The sequence below is a fragment of the Ambystoma mexicanum genome, chromosome 10, assembly GCF_040938575.1.
Source record: "Ambystoma mexicanum isolate Mex_15411 chromosome 10, UKY_AmexF1_1, whole genome shotgun sequence".
In the NCBI taxonomy this organism is placed as follows: domain Eukaryota; kingdom Metazoa; phylum Chordata; class Amphibia; order Caudata; family Ambystomatidae; genus Ambystoma; species Ambystoma mexicanum.
This window is the reverse complement of record NC_090932.1, coordinates 3,155,293-3,169,685: the sequence shown is the minus strand read 5'-3', so window position 1 is coordinate 3,169,685 and position 14,393 is coordinate 3,155,293. Positions and strand designations below refer to the sequence as shown.

At 46.2% G+C, this 14,393-nt stretch overlaps 1 protein-coding gene and 1 pseudogene across 2 annotated transcripts in view; one reads left to right on the top strand and one right to left on the bottom strand.

Annotated features, from left to right (window-relative positions):
- Positions 1-8,107, top strand: part of LOC138493390 (septin-10 pseudogene) — a 35,445-nt pseudogene extending 27,338 nt beyond the window's left edge.
- The window catches only part of LOC138491096 (zinc finger protein 33A-like), a 512,100-nt gene that overhangs the window by 159,990 nt on the left and 337,717 nt on the right, over positions 1-14,393 (bottom strand). The gene's annotated exons all lie outside the window — the stretch shown is intronic.

The following is a 14,393-nucleotide window of genomic DNA, read 5'->3' as shown; positions in this document are numbered from 1 at the left end:
ATCCAGATATACATTAATTCCTTGCAATCTGAGGATTGCTGCGATGACCGCCATCATCTTCGCAAAGACACGTGGTGCAGAGCTGGGACCAAACGGTAGCACTTGATACTGAAGTGTTCCGTTCCCACGGAAACCCGCAGGTATTTCCGATGTGGGCCCCAGATCAGGATATGCATGTAAGCGTCCTGAAGATGTACCACACTGAGCCAATCGTCCTTCCCGGGAGACAACCTTATCTAGCTGGGCGTAATCATCTTGAATTTCTCTTGGGGTAGGAAGAGATTGAAGTTGGAGAGGTCGAGGATAGAGCGCAGGCCAGCTTTGTTGGGTTTGGGCACTGTAAACAAATGAGAGCAATAGCTCTCCCCTTGCCACGCAAGGGAACAGTTTCCACTGCTCTGAGGTCTAGAACTTTCTGTAACTCGGTTCTGATGGAGGGCATCCATCTGCTGAAGAGGAGGATGAGAGGGTGGGGTATGAGGGAGGGGCAAGCGGAAGCCTGCTCGGGCGATGGACAAAACCCATCCGTCTTCTGTGATGGTCTGCCACGCCTCCAGATGAGACTATATTCGTCCTCCCGCCAGAATCTCTTGCGACCGATGGAAAACATCATTTAGATGGTTTATTAGCAGCCGAAGAGGAGGCTTATGACCTAGAAAAAAACGGCCACTTTGCCTTTGTTGCTTGCAGCAAGGCCCACCAGACCGCCGATTATAGGCCGCTTTAGCTGGGAATTAGGCAAGGATAGACAAAGATGTAGTTGTTTGCATGCTTGCCTTTGATTTATTAAGTTCCTCAATGGTGCAGGAGTGAAACAATTCTTTACCTTTGAAGGGAAGATCAAGTACTTTGTCTTGAACCTTCTTCGAGAACTTTTGTAGCATGCAGCCACGCTTGGCGGGAGATGTTTACTCCAACCATAAGGCCATGAGCGGAATTGTCTACATGATGGGCTGTGTCCTCCAGAAGGTCCTGAGCCAGAACTCTGGCATCAGATAAGCCTTCTTTAAAATCTTCGAGCCTGTCAAGAGGGATACATTCCTGAAACTCAAAAAGCTCCTTCCACAGCTTGAGATTTGCCACTGCCAGGATGACCTTGGTATTCGCCTGTCGCAGCTGGAGAGTAGAATTGGAAAAAACGTTTTCCCCCAATGGCATCAAGAAGCTTGTCCTCCTTGGACAGAACCTGAGAAGCTGCCGTAGGGGATGTCTAGAAAGGCTTAGACCAGAGCATAGCTGCTGCTACCACTGTTGATGAGGGGATTGGACATGCAGTCAAGGGGATGTCTGACTAGTGTAGCTTGTAACAAGCGCCAAATTTCCTGTGCAGGTGCTGCCCAGAACGAGTGTTTTCCCAAACCTTGCATGCTTCAGCTAGCACATCCTTTTGAAGTAAAAGGCCCACGCGCTCCCGTGTCGAAAAAGTGAAGGCACCTGAAACTACACCTTCTTGTGGAGCCGGAGGCTCGGATATCGGAATATCTAGCAACGTCATCATATCCAGAACCCGTTCATGAAAAGCTCTGACAGAGTGGGGTGGGTCCTCGCTATCCTGGTCTGCCTGATCTTTATCCAATGCGGTGGGAACAGAGAACTGATCCGTAGCATGTGGCACCTCAGACCCTGTGGGCAGACTTGACTGCGCAGTGGGAGTCTTAAGTACAGGTGAACGTGGAGGCAGTGGTGGTAGTGGAGAAGGGGCCCCACTGGAAGAGGAGGGGGTGGCACTACCACAAACTGCTGAGGAGTTGCCTGAGCAGGCTGCGGCTCGAGAGGTTTAGGATACATTTCTTTGAATAGATCCTTAAGGTATGCCTTCATCTGGTCTGAGTGCATAAGGGGCTGGAATTTGTCAAAAACATGTCCTCAGAGGAAGATCTAGGCACAGGAGTGGGTAAAGGCCGCTCTGAAGCGGCATACACCAGGAATGCAAAGAGGCTGGTTGCCAGGGTGGCCCTCCACCAGCTGGATCCACCAACTAAGGGTGCGGATGTAGGAGGGAGCGAGACTGTGTGGCAGCTGAAAATGAGCACGCCAATACATTGGAGGGCAGAACCGATTCCTCTTGTCCACATTCTGTGGAAAAGGCTGAGCTGGCCCCAAAAACAGGCCCCTCTGTACCAGCCATTGAGAACGCTGGTGTGAGAGAAGTCGTCAAAATGGCCACCTCAGACCGTGTGGATTGGGACGCCATTTTGTTACTGCCTGAAGTGAACTGCGTCACAGGTGTCAGTGAGGCCATTGTCACCACAGGGGTATCAGGGGACTTTTTGTCCATTCTAGCCTTGTGACAGAGAACCTCGGCAGAGCCGGTGCTAGCAGATCTAGAGTGCTTTTGAGACCCCTTAGAATCTGCTGAAGAATTAGCCCTCGGTGAGGGAACCTCAGCAGTGCCGGTACTTGAATATTTAAGGCGTTTGCCTTCCTTCTTTGCCCCCTCAGCAGGATCGGTTCGACCACAGGATTGCTTGTGGAAGTCTTAGGTTCACTCCGGGTAGCCAGAGCCCTCTGAGGGAGCCCCTCGATCTTGCCAGTTTGAATTATAGCCCCTAGTCAGGGATCCTCAGGGGTAATCTCAGTGCCTTTAGTCACCGTACAGGCGTACAGGAAACCTGGAGACTAGTCTCGGTATGTTTAGTTTCAGACCTGGAAACCTCAGGAACTACCCTGATGACAACAGCCACAGAAATACTGGGCCTAACTTTAGCCCCCAGATGGGGAACCTTGGATTAAGATCCGGCCCGGACAGCCCCCTGAAAGGGGGCCTCAGAACAAATTCCGGAGTCCAGCCTAGATCCCTTTTGGGACACCTCAGGGAGAGCCCTGGTACCAGAGCCACTTGGCCCCCTTTCGGAACCAGAAGACCCCAGAAAGGAGTCCCCTGGCCGGGGTACCCTAAAAAGGAAGGAACTTACCGGACGCTTCCTTTTTTCTTCGATAGACTGCTGTAAATGCGGAACAGGAATGGAATTAAATGAATTCGTTGGAACACCTCCTCCCACCTGACAGGCCGACTGGAGTGCACGGATGGAGAGGAAGTCGCGGTAGAAGCAAGGGTCCCACGAGTGTAACGGCCTAATCACTCCAGACAGAAAGAATGGGGATCCGCCCTCGCGAAACAACATTTGCATGAAGAACAGGACACGAATCCAAGATCGGCATAGACGGAAGGAAGACGAGCATGGAACCGGAGCAGGACGATGAAAGACAAGGGAACAAAAAGAAAAAACATTCCCCAAGATGCAAGTGCGTCTGACCCCGACCGTGCAGAGAAAAGGACTTAAGGGCGATGCGTGGGGCGGAGCTCAGGAACGTGGGGCTACGGTCACGTGCATTGGCCCAGTGTAAAAATAAAAAGGACAAAAACTATTATTTTCGGATGCTTCAAAAGTGCTCCCGTCCCGTACCAATGGACGGAATGTCCCAAAAGTATGGAGGAAAGGGGAACGGACATAGTAGTATGTAAGTACAGAAACCCCCAAAATAAATGCCAATTGCCCATTTTATTATCCATGGTAAAATTACGGGAATCAAAGGGGCTGGGAGTCAAAGGGGAGGATGTTAATGTGACAAAGGTGCAGTGTTAAATATGGCGCCCTGTGTCTCCCATTTAATTTGAACAACAAGTGAGATTTCATTACCTTACAAAATAATTTTTATATTTAGGAGGTACCAACAGCATTTTGGTGCAACTTAATTACAGAAATGTTTTAGTAAAATTAAGCACCATTAAACACAATCCTTGGCTTGTGCCGAGCTAGAAACACACATCAGAGTGTCCTCATGAATTACTATTTCCTAATGTGGTATCAGACATATTTGCGGCCAGGTGAGTTTAGTCGTAAATTATATGTTCACGCAACAGATTTGAGCACCGAAAATTCATCCAGTTCACAGAAAATCATGCAAAGTGTTAAATCCTTGAAGTCCCTTATCTTGAAACGCACAGGCAGTCTTAGGTGTAATATGAACGGACAAGCGTGTTTTAACATGGTACCTGTTACTGCAGACTATTACACCTCAAGCCCAAAAGAAACTTGCAAATCTGAAGGCAAATAAATAGGAGTAGATTGAAAACTACACACATGTACAGTGAAAGATGTACACACATGCAGATTGAAAGGTGCACACATGTTCAGAGAGAGCTGCATATACTTATTCTGAAAGGACTGCACACGTGTTCACAGAAGAGTGTGCAATCTTTGAGAGTATTATTTTCCTTACCCTTTCCTGTAGCATTCAGTCATCATTTGTTCTCGACTACATTTAGTTGATCTGCACATAACCAGTATATTTACAACCCCACACTTAAACAAGCCAGCTATGTAAAACAAATTTGTTTACAAATAATACCTTTTCTCCAATACCATACTGTTTTTGATACTAGAAAAAGTCAAGTATTTTTGAAGAAGTTTTGAAATGGTTTCATATCAATATGTACACACATAAGCAGATAAGGGGCAGTGCTAGTATTGAAGTATACTGTGTTGCTTTTATAGAAGGAATGACAGGAGTGCATTTAAAATGCATAGTATCTTTTAGAGTGCATGTTAGGAAAGATTTCATAGTTGTATGTAATTTTTCCTCCATGTGTCAACCCCCAAACTTTTTGCTGCTGTTTAGACACCATTGACTGACTTTGCCAGAGAAGCACAGCCTTCAGATGCACTCCTCTTGTCTTTCGCTCATTGTTCTATGGGGGAACTGACATGCCCTTAAGACAGTCAGTACTGGGAGACTTTGTTTCTCTTAGTCCTTTCCCCATGTTGCAGCTTTTTACTATACAGCACACTTGGGTCTATAATCATTTCCAGAGGCCCTAGATACTCTGACTGGACTTTTTATGAAATGTGCAGATGTGTCGTGGATAGGACTGCTGACAGCTATCTTTTCGCATTCTTTTTAACCCTTTCCTGCCGTGTTAACCGCATTTTGCACGAATAGGTGGCCTGGCTCCAGAATGGCCATGCCACGAGGTTCTTTGTCCTGTCCTTTGGCCATCTTGCCCCTTCACATTCCCTAGGTAGAGTCGACCCGGGCCAGTCCTTATTTGGTCATGCATTTTCCCGCAAATCCCAATGTTTTCGCGGGCTTCTGCATGCCTTGTGTGTGTGCCTCCAGGATCTGGGCTGGAATGTCTGATTCCAATAAACATCCTGGGTGCCAGAGAATCTGGCGGGCCATGAATGCCTGGGACCACCGTGGATCGTGATTGGTCCACGTATGGAGTGTGTGCTTGTGAGCAGATCTCCCATTGGGTCCTCTCTGTTCTGGCGCTAGGGGAACTTTGGATAAGAGGAGTCTGAAAACACCACTACCAGGTTGATCTCCTGAGTTCTCACTGAACAAAGGATAGGATCCAAGTATCCTGCAACTACGAAGCTGAGTCGAGGAACCGCTGGTGACCTGCTGGAAGGTTTGGCACCCTGAGCCCGCTGTCGTCCTGTGGGACCCCTCTGCATCTAGTCGTCCTAGAGGGTCTGTGAAGACGCTTTGACCCACTGGAATAGTGGGACCAACTATTCTCAGCACCTTCACCAAACCCTGCACGTAAGCTTTCTCGGAAGTGGCCCTGGAACCAACAAGTGAGCTGACCGGTTTATGCAGGACCTTTGTTCTGTCTCCGCCGCCGTTTCGAGGAGGCCCTTGAAACTTGGTACCTTGCAAGCTCTGTGTCCCCGCCACCCTCACACTGAATTTCGTACACTTGGCGTTCCCAGGTCTGAAGTGAGACGAGTGCGCCAGGACCGGAGTAACCACGGTTACTGTGTTGGCCCTGTCGCGGCAACGTCCTTTGCAAGTCCGCTGCATTTGTGACCCTCTTGCCCCTGAAGCCTGCTGCAGTGAAACTGGGTCGATTCATCCACCCTGAGCAGAGAAATCGCCACTGCCCCGTTTGGGAATCATCGCTGTATCTCAGGAACTAAAAAGGTGCCGAGACGTCCTTTTTGCCACATTCGAAACTGCAAGCGAAGTGGACTGAGCTGCCGAAGTTTGGGTCTGCTTGCATCAGGGACCGGTGGGTACTCAATACCCCAAATGGTGGCCCCTAGCACAAGAGCCCATTTTTACGCACAAGTGGCCCCTGGGGGCCCCTCTCCTGTCTACTGCTATTGCGAAATAGCGACTCCATCCTGAACTCTCGAACTGCCTCTGCCTTTAAGTGGAGGTCCTTCTTGAATAGTGGGAACCTATTCTTCATCACCTTATCCACCTTCCCCAGCTGCTGCAGACCCCTGAATAGACCCTGTTCTGCCCATTGGACAACTGCGTGCATTTGCATTGCATGTACTATTGAGCACAAGGCTCCCCTCTTCTTAGGGCTTGGACTGCCTCTTAGTTAGGTGAATTAGTGATGTAGAACTGGGCCTAAAGATTAAGTGCACTGCCGGTTTCCTTCCCATCTAGGTTGTCGACATACTTCGTGCAGTCACCCCTTTAGACCCCCACCTAGTCTTGTATATATATTGTATTGAGTGTGATGTAGTGGTTTACTTAGTGTTACTGTGATTCTGTGCTATGGTCTATGTTACAAAGGCCTTGTAATAAATGTGTCTATATTTTTGATATAACACCTGTCTGGATAAATTTGTAAGTGTCCTTGCTCTGTGTGCTCATTAAGGTCCTGCAGTCACCCTCACCCCTCCTGAGACTTAGTTCTGACCGCCTGCCATAGCTACCCTGATTGGCCTGGCTTGTCCAGATGTTATCCTGTTCCAAGAAATTAGGTTGGCCTTCTGAACCTCTGCCCCTCCTGATCAGAGTTCAGAAATCCTTCTTAACAGTGTATAATATACCTAGAATTGATTATGGAAATTAATGTTTGTGTACATTTAAGTAGCTACATTCATATAGGCAGGGTAAATCGTTTTGTTGATGGTTTATGTGTATATAAAATTGTAGTGATTTTCTGGTATAAAGCTGGAGACCATCTTTGAATAGACTTACTTCTTTTAAATATATTTTGAGTTTTATGAAAATGACTGTCTGTTTTTCTTGACCACAATTGTGGGATGAGACTGTCTGTCAGGGACAACAGATTAGTTATGTTACCCTAGTGTAGATCCATAATTTAAATGTCAACAATACATATCTTTCACACAATGCCCTAGACAGCGTTGGCCAGTTAGGATACAGTGTGCAATCAGAAGCAAATCAAGAGAGATGAAGCAGATATTAAAATCATAAATCCTTTCCCAGCAAACCAGGAGGAGACTGGACAACCATGAGAACGGAACCCACTCCAAAGGACGCCAAGCTGAGAGATCAATCAAGATGACTGATTCAAAGGCCCATCACTTAAATGTGCCTTTACATTAGGGTAGGTCCTTACTCATCCAATAGCTCTCCTGGATTTAGAAGCCCAGGCCTTTGTAAACCACACATCACACTGAGGAGATGAGACAACAGAGGGACTGTACCTCATCTATGCTCAAACGTTCACGCTTCCAATCCTATTCAACTCAACTGATATCTAATCTCCATATACATCCCACAATGCGACACACTTAAATACAATTCTTCTCTAGATAGTGTTACCTATTTTTTTTATCAACGATCTAACAGTGGGATGATATGGTAAATGGGTTTGCAAGGTGCAATTGCACGCCCACAATCCTTTACTAAAGAAGTTACTGATGTTATGACTGAGAATATATATATGTAGACAATGGTCATGCCATAGTTTTGCACTATTCTTAAAAGGTATGAAAGGATGGTATAGCTCTTAAGGCATCAGTGATGGAGTTCCATAATTGGGCAGCCATGACTGGAAAGCTGGTTCCTCCTGTTTTCTGAGTTTGAATTCAGGGATTCTAAGACTGTTGGTTTGCGCCTTTCTGATCGGGTGTTCTGAGGTATGTCTGGTGAAACTCTCCACCAGGTATTGAGGAGCCTTGTTGGCAAGACATTTGAAAGTGAGGTTTAATGATTTAAACTTTATTCTGTCTTTTAGGGCGAGCCAAGTGGTGGAGTGTCTGGCATGGGAAATATGAGTTTTCGGGAGGCCTATGGCAGTTCAAGGCATTGCGTTTTGGAGTATTTGCAGTTCACTGACGTTATGTTTACTGGTACTCGAATACTGGGCGTTACAATAGTCCAGCTTTGACAGCACGTGCAATCGTAATGCAGCTTTCCATGGAAAGGAATGGTTTGCATGTGTGGATCAGTTTGCACGTGTAGCTAGTGGCGGAGGCTGTGGATTTGACTTGTTTATTGAGGTTTAGTGCCAAATCCAGATAAAAACCTAAAGTATTTACCTCCTTGGAGACTTTGAAGTTTATTCCATCAATGATGAAGGAATTATATTGTGGAGAGAGTTTGTTCAGCCTGTTAGTTGACCCAATGAGTAAGAAAGAGCTCAGTCTTCTCATCATCGAGGCATAGGCCATGGGTGGCCATCCAGGTTTGTATGAATAGGTAGATTTTGTTGATCAAGGCTACATCTGTGTCATAGTCCTCTTGGATAGGGATAGGGATGAGAATCTGGGCGTCATCAGCATAGTTGGTATATGCAACATCCAGACTAGTAGATCGAATAGAGGCTTAGTGAATATATGAGACTCAGGATCCCTGTGGTACTCCACATGTGATTGGTACTGGGTCCGCTCGTCCATTTGGTTATTTAGGTCGATAAAGGCAGACTCTGTCCCGTGTCTTGGTCTAAATCCTGATTGACGGGTACCTAGTAAGTTGTTAATCTCCAGAGAAGATTGAATCTGGAGGTATACAGCCTTATCAAGGATTTTGAGGAGAAATTGTACCGTTGTAATTGGCCTATAGTGCGTGGGTACGCTTGGGTCTAGAGTTGGCTTTTTTAAGAGGGATAGTACCCAGGCGTCTTTCAAGTTAGTGGGAACTTAACAGGTTTTGAAGGAGGAGTTAATGAATGTGGTAATGAAAGGAGCTAGGTCGCTAGCTGCTTCTTTAATAATTAGGAGCTGGGCAGATGTTCCCAAGGCATCTGGAGGGTGTAAGTGAGGTGATGATATTTTCCACCTTTTGAATTGAGATAGGTTTGAATTTAAACTGATTGCTTGGTTTAGTTTGTTTAGTGGCGACTTTTTGTAGTATGGTTTCTTGTGTCACTAATACATTCTTAAGTAGCGTGTTTTTTTGGCTGCAATTTTCTCTTGGAGCATGGATATTTTGTTGCAAAGGGCATTTTGGATGTCCATACACCAGGTTTTATTTTTAATGCACGTCATTAGGAGTGGTAGGGATTCTAATTCCCTTAGGCTAGAGAAGAGTTCCCTTGTGCTCGAGTTAGCTTTTTAAATTATTTCATTAAATGTATCTTTTTTTGTTTGAATGATTTCCTTTTTATATATGTCTGCTATAGAGATGTTTTTTTTTCCATTTAGCTTCAGCATGTCTTTTCACATTGCGTAAGGCTTTCAGGCTGGGAGTAAACCAGGAGTTCAAGTGAGCTCTTGTTTTTTCTTTACTAAGTTTAAGCGGGGCAATTGAGTCGATAGCTAGGTTCATAGTATTGTTGTACAAGTCAACAAGTGCCATAGGGTCTGAGGCGAGGTTAGCTGGGTTGGTAATAGGTTGGATGAGGGGCAAGAGGTTATTGACTGTTATATTACTTTTATGTCTTGTTAATGCTGAAGGGGCCATGGTCTTGGCTGAATTGGTTTGTGGGATGTCTTGTATGGTGAACGAAATCAGGTAGTGGTCTGTGCAAGCGCAGGGTTCAGTTGTGGTTATGGAAGTTTTGCAGCTGATATCTGCAGTCCAGAGTGCGGCCTTTTGTGTGCGTAGGTGCATTACTCCTGGGGGTAAGGACTGCTTCGGTGATTGTGTTTGCTAGGATAGTTGCTTTGGCATGGCTTGGATCGGTCAAGCCTAAATTGAAGTCGCTGAATATTATAGTTTGAGAGCCAGGTGTAGTATTAGTATTAAGGAGGGCCGTTTTGTCTTCTTCAAATGATGGGGCCAGGAGGTCTATAAACAAGGTGCATGGTGATGGTAAGTGAGGCTGATAGGGGTAATTTAACTGAGAGGAGTTCAGCAGAGAGTAGAGGCATGTGCTGGGTGGCTCTCAATCCCAAATAAGATTTGGAGATGAAAGCAATGCCTCCCCGTTTAGAGGTTTCTCTATCCAACCTGAGGATTGTGAAATTCTCTGGGACAGCTAAAGAAAGGGCTGGGCCAGCTGCTCTGTGGAGCCAAGTCTCTGTGACGGCTAAGAAATCTAACTGGTTGGCCATGATAATGTCAGCGATGTCAATGGCACGGGCTACTAAAGATCTGCCATTAATATGTGCTCCTTTAGTTTTGTGTGTTTTCTTAACCATGTTCTTGTCTGGGCAGTTGAAGTGGGGGGATGGGGTGCCAGGCTCAGCATTTAGTTTAGATTTAGGGCTCATTATGCGTTTCTTGAGGGGAGTCCCAGTGTTCGGTATAGTGGAGGTGAAAGCAAGATTGGTGAGTCTAGAGCCTAATCTAAGATTTCTCCAACTTGTGATACAGGGTTGGTTGGGTTTAGGGCTGCTTGAGAAACGCTGAATCCATTAAGTTGGCGTTATGAGGTCGGGTGAGGGTTTGGTAGCTTCTGAGACCAAAGGTGTTTCATCCTGTGTAGGAAAGAGAGGTGACAGAAAGTAAGTGGGCCTGATTTGGTTGGAGCGTGGTAGAAATTTTCTAATCAAGGAAGGCCTGAGGGTCATGTTAGCAGTAGTTTTAATTCCACCCTGAAATGGGGAGGGTATGGCTGAAATGTGCACCCTAGGAATTGGATGAAGTAGAGTACTTATAAGGCAAAGTAACATTAAGTTGACGACGGCATTAGCAAAAGCATGATTCATGACACGAGGTCACAAGCGAAGAGCGAACCAGGTAGGTGTCGGTGTAGGTTCCTAGGCAATAAGAACACAAGCTGAACTAAAAGGTGGTACAGTGGGTAAGGCACAGGCTGTTCTAATATGTAATTCAGTAGGTATAAACACAGGATGTTCTGTAGGCAATACAATGAGTGAAGCACAGGCTGGTCTAATATTCAATACAATAAGTAGTAACCAAGGCTATTCTGATAGGCAGTACAGCAAGTAAGATACACTGGCTATGCAGAGCTGGGCAAAGCTGATGGGCAATGCAGTTGCTAATTTAAATAGGCAATACTTAATAGGACGTGTGAAGCTGTGCGACATAGTGGTAGAAACGTGGTTAGGCACATGAGATACTGTACACGGGGAATAGGTGGCAAGGTAACATTGAAAGGATGTACAGTGAATTCTATAAAACCCTTCATACTTCTGAGACCACTCGAGACCCCACATGAAGTCCTTCTTTGAGCGCATAGACTTAGCTGCAGCCAGTGAGTCAGATAGAACGTACCAAGGATATCCAATCACAGAAAATCAAGTACATGAATCCATCACAAATGTGCAAAGAAATAAGGCACCTGGACTAGAAAGCTTGCAGAGCGAAGCAGCATTTGAAACATTTGCGCGTCTTGCTTGACACAAAAAATAAATTGTAAGGCTAGCATTCTTGTGCTCCACAAGCTGGATAAAGATCCTACACTCTGCTCCAGCCAGAGGCGAATCTCAATGATTAATAATAATATGAAGTTATTGGCAAAGATTATCACAAATAGGCCCCAGCAGGTAACCCCAAAAAAACCACAATGCCCAAACAGGCTTTATACCCAACAGAGTTATGGAAGATAACATGATATTGCTACTGCACATACCTTGGCAGGAGCATGTTCTATCCATAGACGTAGAAAGGGTGCTCAATAGGGTCGAGGGCAGAACCTATTTGAGGCTCTTAAAAGTTGTAATCTGGGTGTTGGGAAGGAGAAACAACCTTCCCAGGCCCCCTAGCGCTTTCAGATGAAACCAAAAGGCATGTGAAGGTGCAGCAGGGGTTAGGGGAGGTAACAGGGGACAGGGGGATGTTGCAAGAGGCCATATTGTGGGGAGGGGTTTGCATGTGTTTGCCCTGGCATGCATGGAGAATCAAAACCCATCTTAGATAGAAGCAGCCATATTGGAATTGAGGCCTAGCTTTGCTCTCGAGTCACATACATAGAAAGTGTATGCAGGCGATAATAGATTGTAGCTTGAGCACCAGTGAGCAAAGCCAGAGCTGCAGCGATTCATAAACCCTTCACGGTCTCATGTTGCCAACATTTCATATCCCAGAAAGATTGCGCACTGCGAAGCCACGGGGGGTTAAGAGCTCACTATACACTACACTCTCTAACACCGTAAAGACCTTAGGGGTCTACCTAGATGCCTCACTCAACATGACCAGACAAGTAAGTGCCATGGCCTCCTCGGCAGCTTACGCCACCAAAATCCTCAATGCAGCCAGACCCTTCCTCTCAAAAAACATTTGCCTACCCATTGCCCATGCAATCATTCAAGATCGATTATTGCAATGTCCTATTCAATGGCACCACATCCAGAAACATCCTCAAACTTCAAATTATCCAGAAGAACGCCCTCAGAGCAGCCCTGAACATCCCGAAAAGAGAGCACAATTCGAGTGCCAGAAGAGATGCACACTGGCTCCCCATTCAGGAGCAGATTATCTGCAAAACATTATCCATCACCCACAAGTGCCTTTCCAACACAGCTCCACCATACATCTCCAAAAGTATTGTCAAAGCCCACAACTCAAGACACACTAGGACCCCTTACACTGACAGACTTATTGTTCCCAAAGTGAAAATATGTAAAGCCGGAGGCTCCAGCTTCCCCTACCTTGCTGCAAAGCTCTGGAGCGACCTCCCACCCGCCTTGAGGGTAGAGGAATCCTACCGGATCTTCTGCAAAGCATTAAAAACTCAGCGTTTCACCTAAACCTGAACTCCCTACCACAGGCCACTCGCCTGCCCTTCAACTATCTTTTGCCCCACTGCCCAGAGGTTTTGTTTTGAAGGATAACGGACAGTCGGGTCTGCTTCTTTATGTTTGCACAACAACTGCCTTTAGGTCATACCTATATAACCCTGTACCTGTATGCAACTTTCCCTAAGGTTTATTTTGTAGGATCAACTACATTGACTCATGATTCTGTGTGTTTGTATGATAACTGCCATTAGGATCTACCTACTCTTACCTTGTATCTGTACGTAACTATGCCTGTTTCCCTACTAGCTCGGCTAGCACTTTGTACCTGCACCAGCGCCTCAAAGCCTACAGGTTGTATGTGCGCTTTACAAATGAAATAAATAAACTATGAAAAGCAATCCCACAAGAAGGAGGCCACAAGCCTCCGACCCTTCCTGTCCCAGCACTAAGTAATAGCACCCAAAAGCGCCAGCCCCAAGACCCTCAGCTTTCCAAGATACCAGTCACAGACCACCAACCATAAAACTTAAACCCCCAATCGATTAGAGAAGATCTGAAAACAGGGATCAGTCACCTTCACCATCGGTTGCGCGATTTGTGCTGCAAGGTGCTGGGAGGGTAAAACAACATAGCTAAAAACGAGGGTGGGGAACTTTGGGAGGGCGCCAACGTCTCTCGAATGAAGCTGTAGTTTGTTAGAAGCCACAGCCTCGAAGTATCCTCTTAGCCCATGACTGTAGTACAAGGTGCACATCAGGTTAGAGATTGAGCATGTATTGCTTTTCTTCACATAATTGTCAATCAGTGGTAACGTCACACTGATGACACGAGAGGAGGAACCCATGTGGAGGAAGATGGACAGAAGGGGCTGGGACCAATGGCCTGGCATTCCTTATGGAGCAGGTAGCCAATCCAGTGTATAGGTTCTAGACCAACCAGCCACACGGGTTTGCACAGTATGTAATTTACATCACTGATGATGCAGTCTGCCTTCATAAAATGTTGCTCGTACTGATTTTAGCAGAACTTTCCGTGGCAGCAGAGTGGTGCATTTCTGTTTTTGTGAAAATAAAAACTTGGTTTTCCTTGCAAGAGGTGTGCTGGGCTTTTTTCTTTAGTGGGTTGCATTATTTCTGGTGTGAGCGTTGAGGGGCTTCTTTTCATTTTTGGTGACCCCGATGTGATCCCAGCGACCCCCACAAAAACAGAGGCTTCCAGGCCACATCTGCAGAGGGGCCGCGCCCACCTATAGTGACCAGTCCCAAGCAAGTAACCCGCAGTGGTGTACAGGAAGTGGTTTCACAGAATACCTGTCTGCACTTCGAAGCAGGGCGCGGCTCCTAGGCGAGTGCAGGCCGTTGGTGGGACCCCGTGACAGAGGAGCTTGGGTCAACACTCAAAACTAAGAACACCTCTTACAAGCAACAAAAAAAGGTGTAAGGGTGAGTGGGGAAAAAGAAGTGTGTGCATATGTGGCTGACAGAATAGTGTGGAAAAGGCCATGTGGCAGCTTTTTTATTTTTATATTATTATTAAGGAGATTACAAGGAGGAAAAAAGGATTGTGGGAACCTCTCAGAGCAAGGGG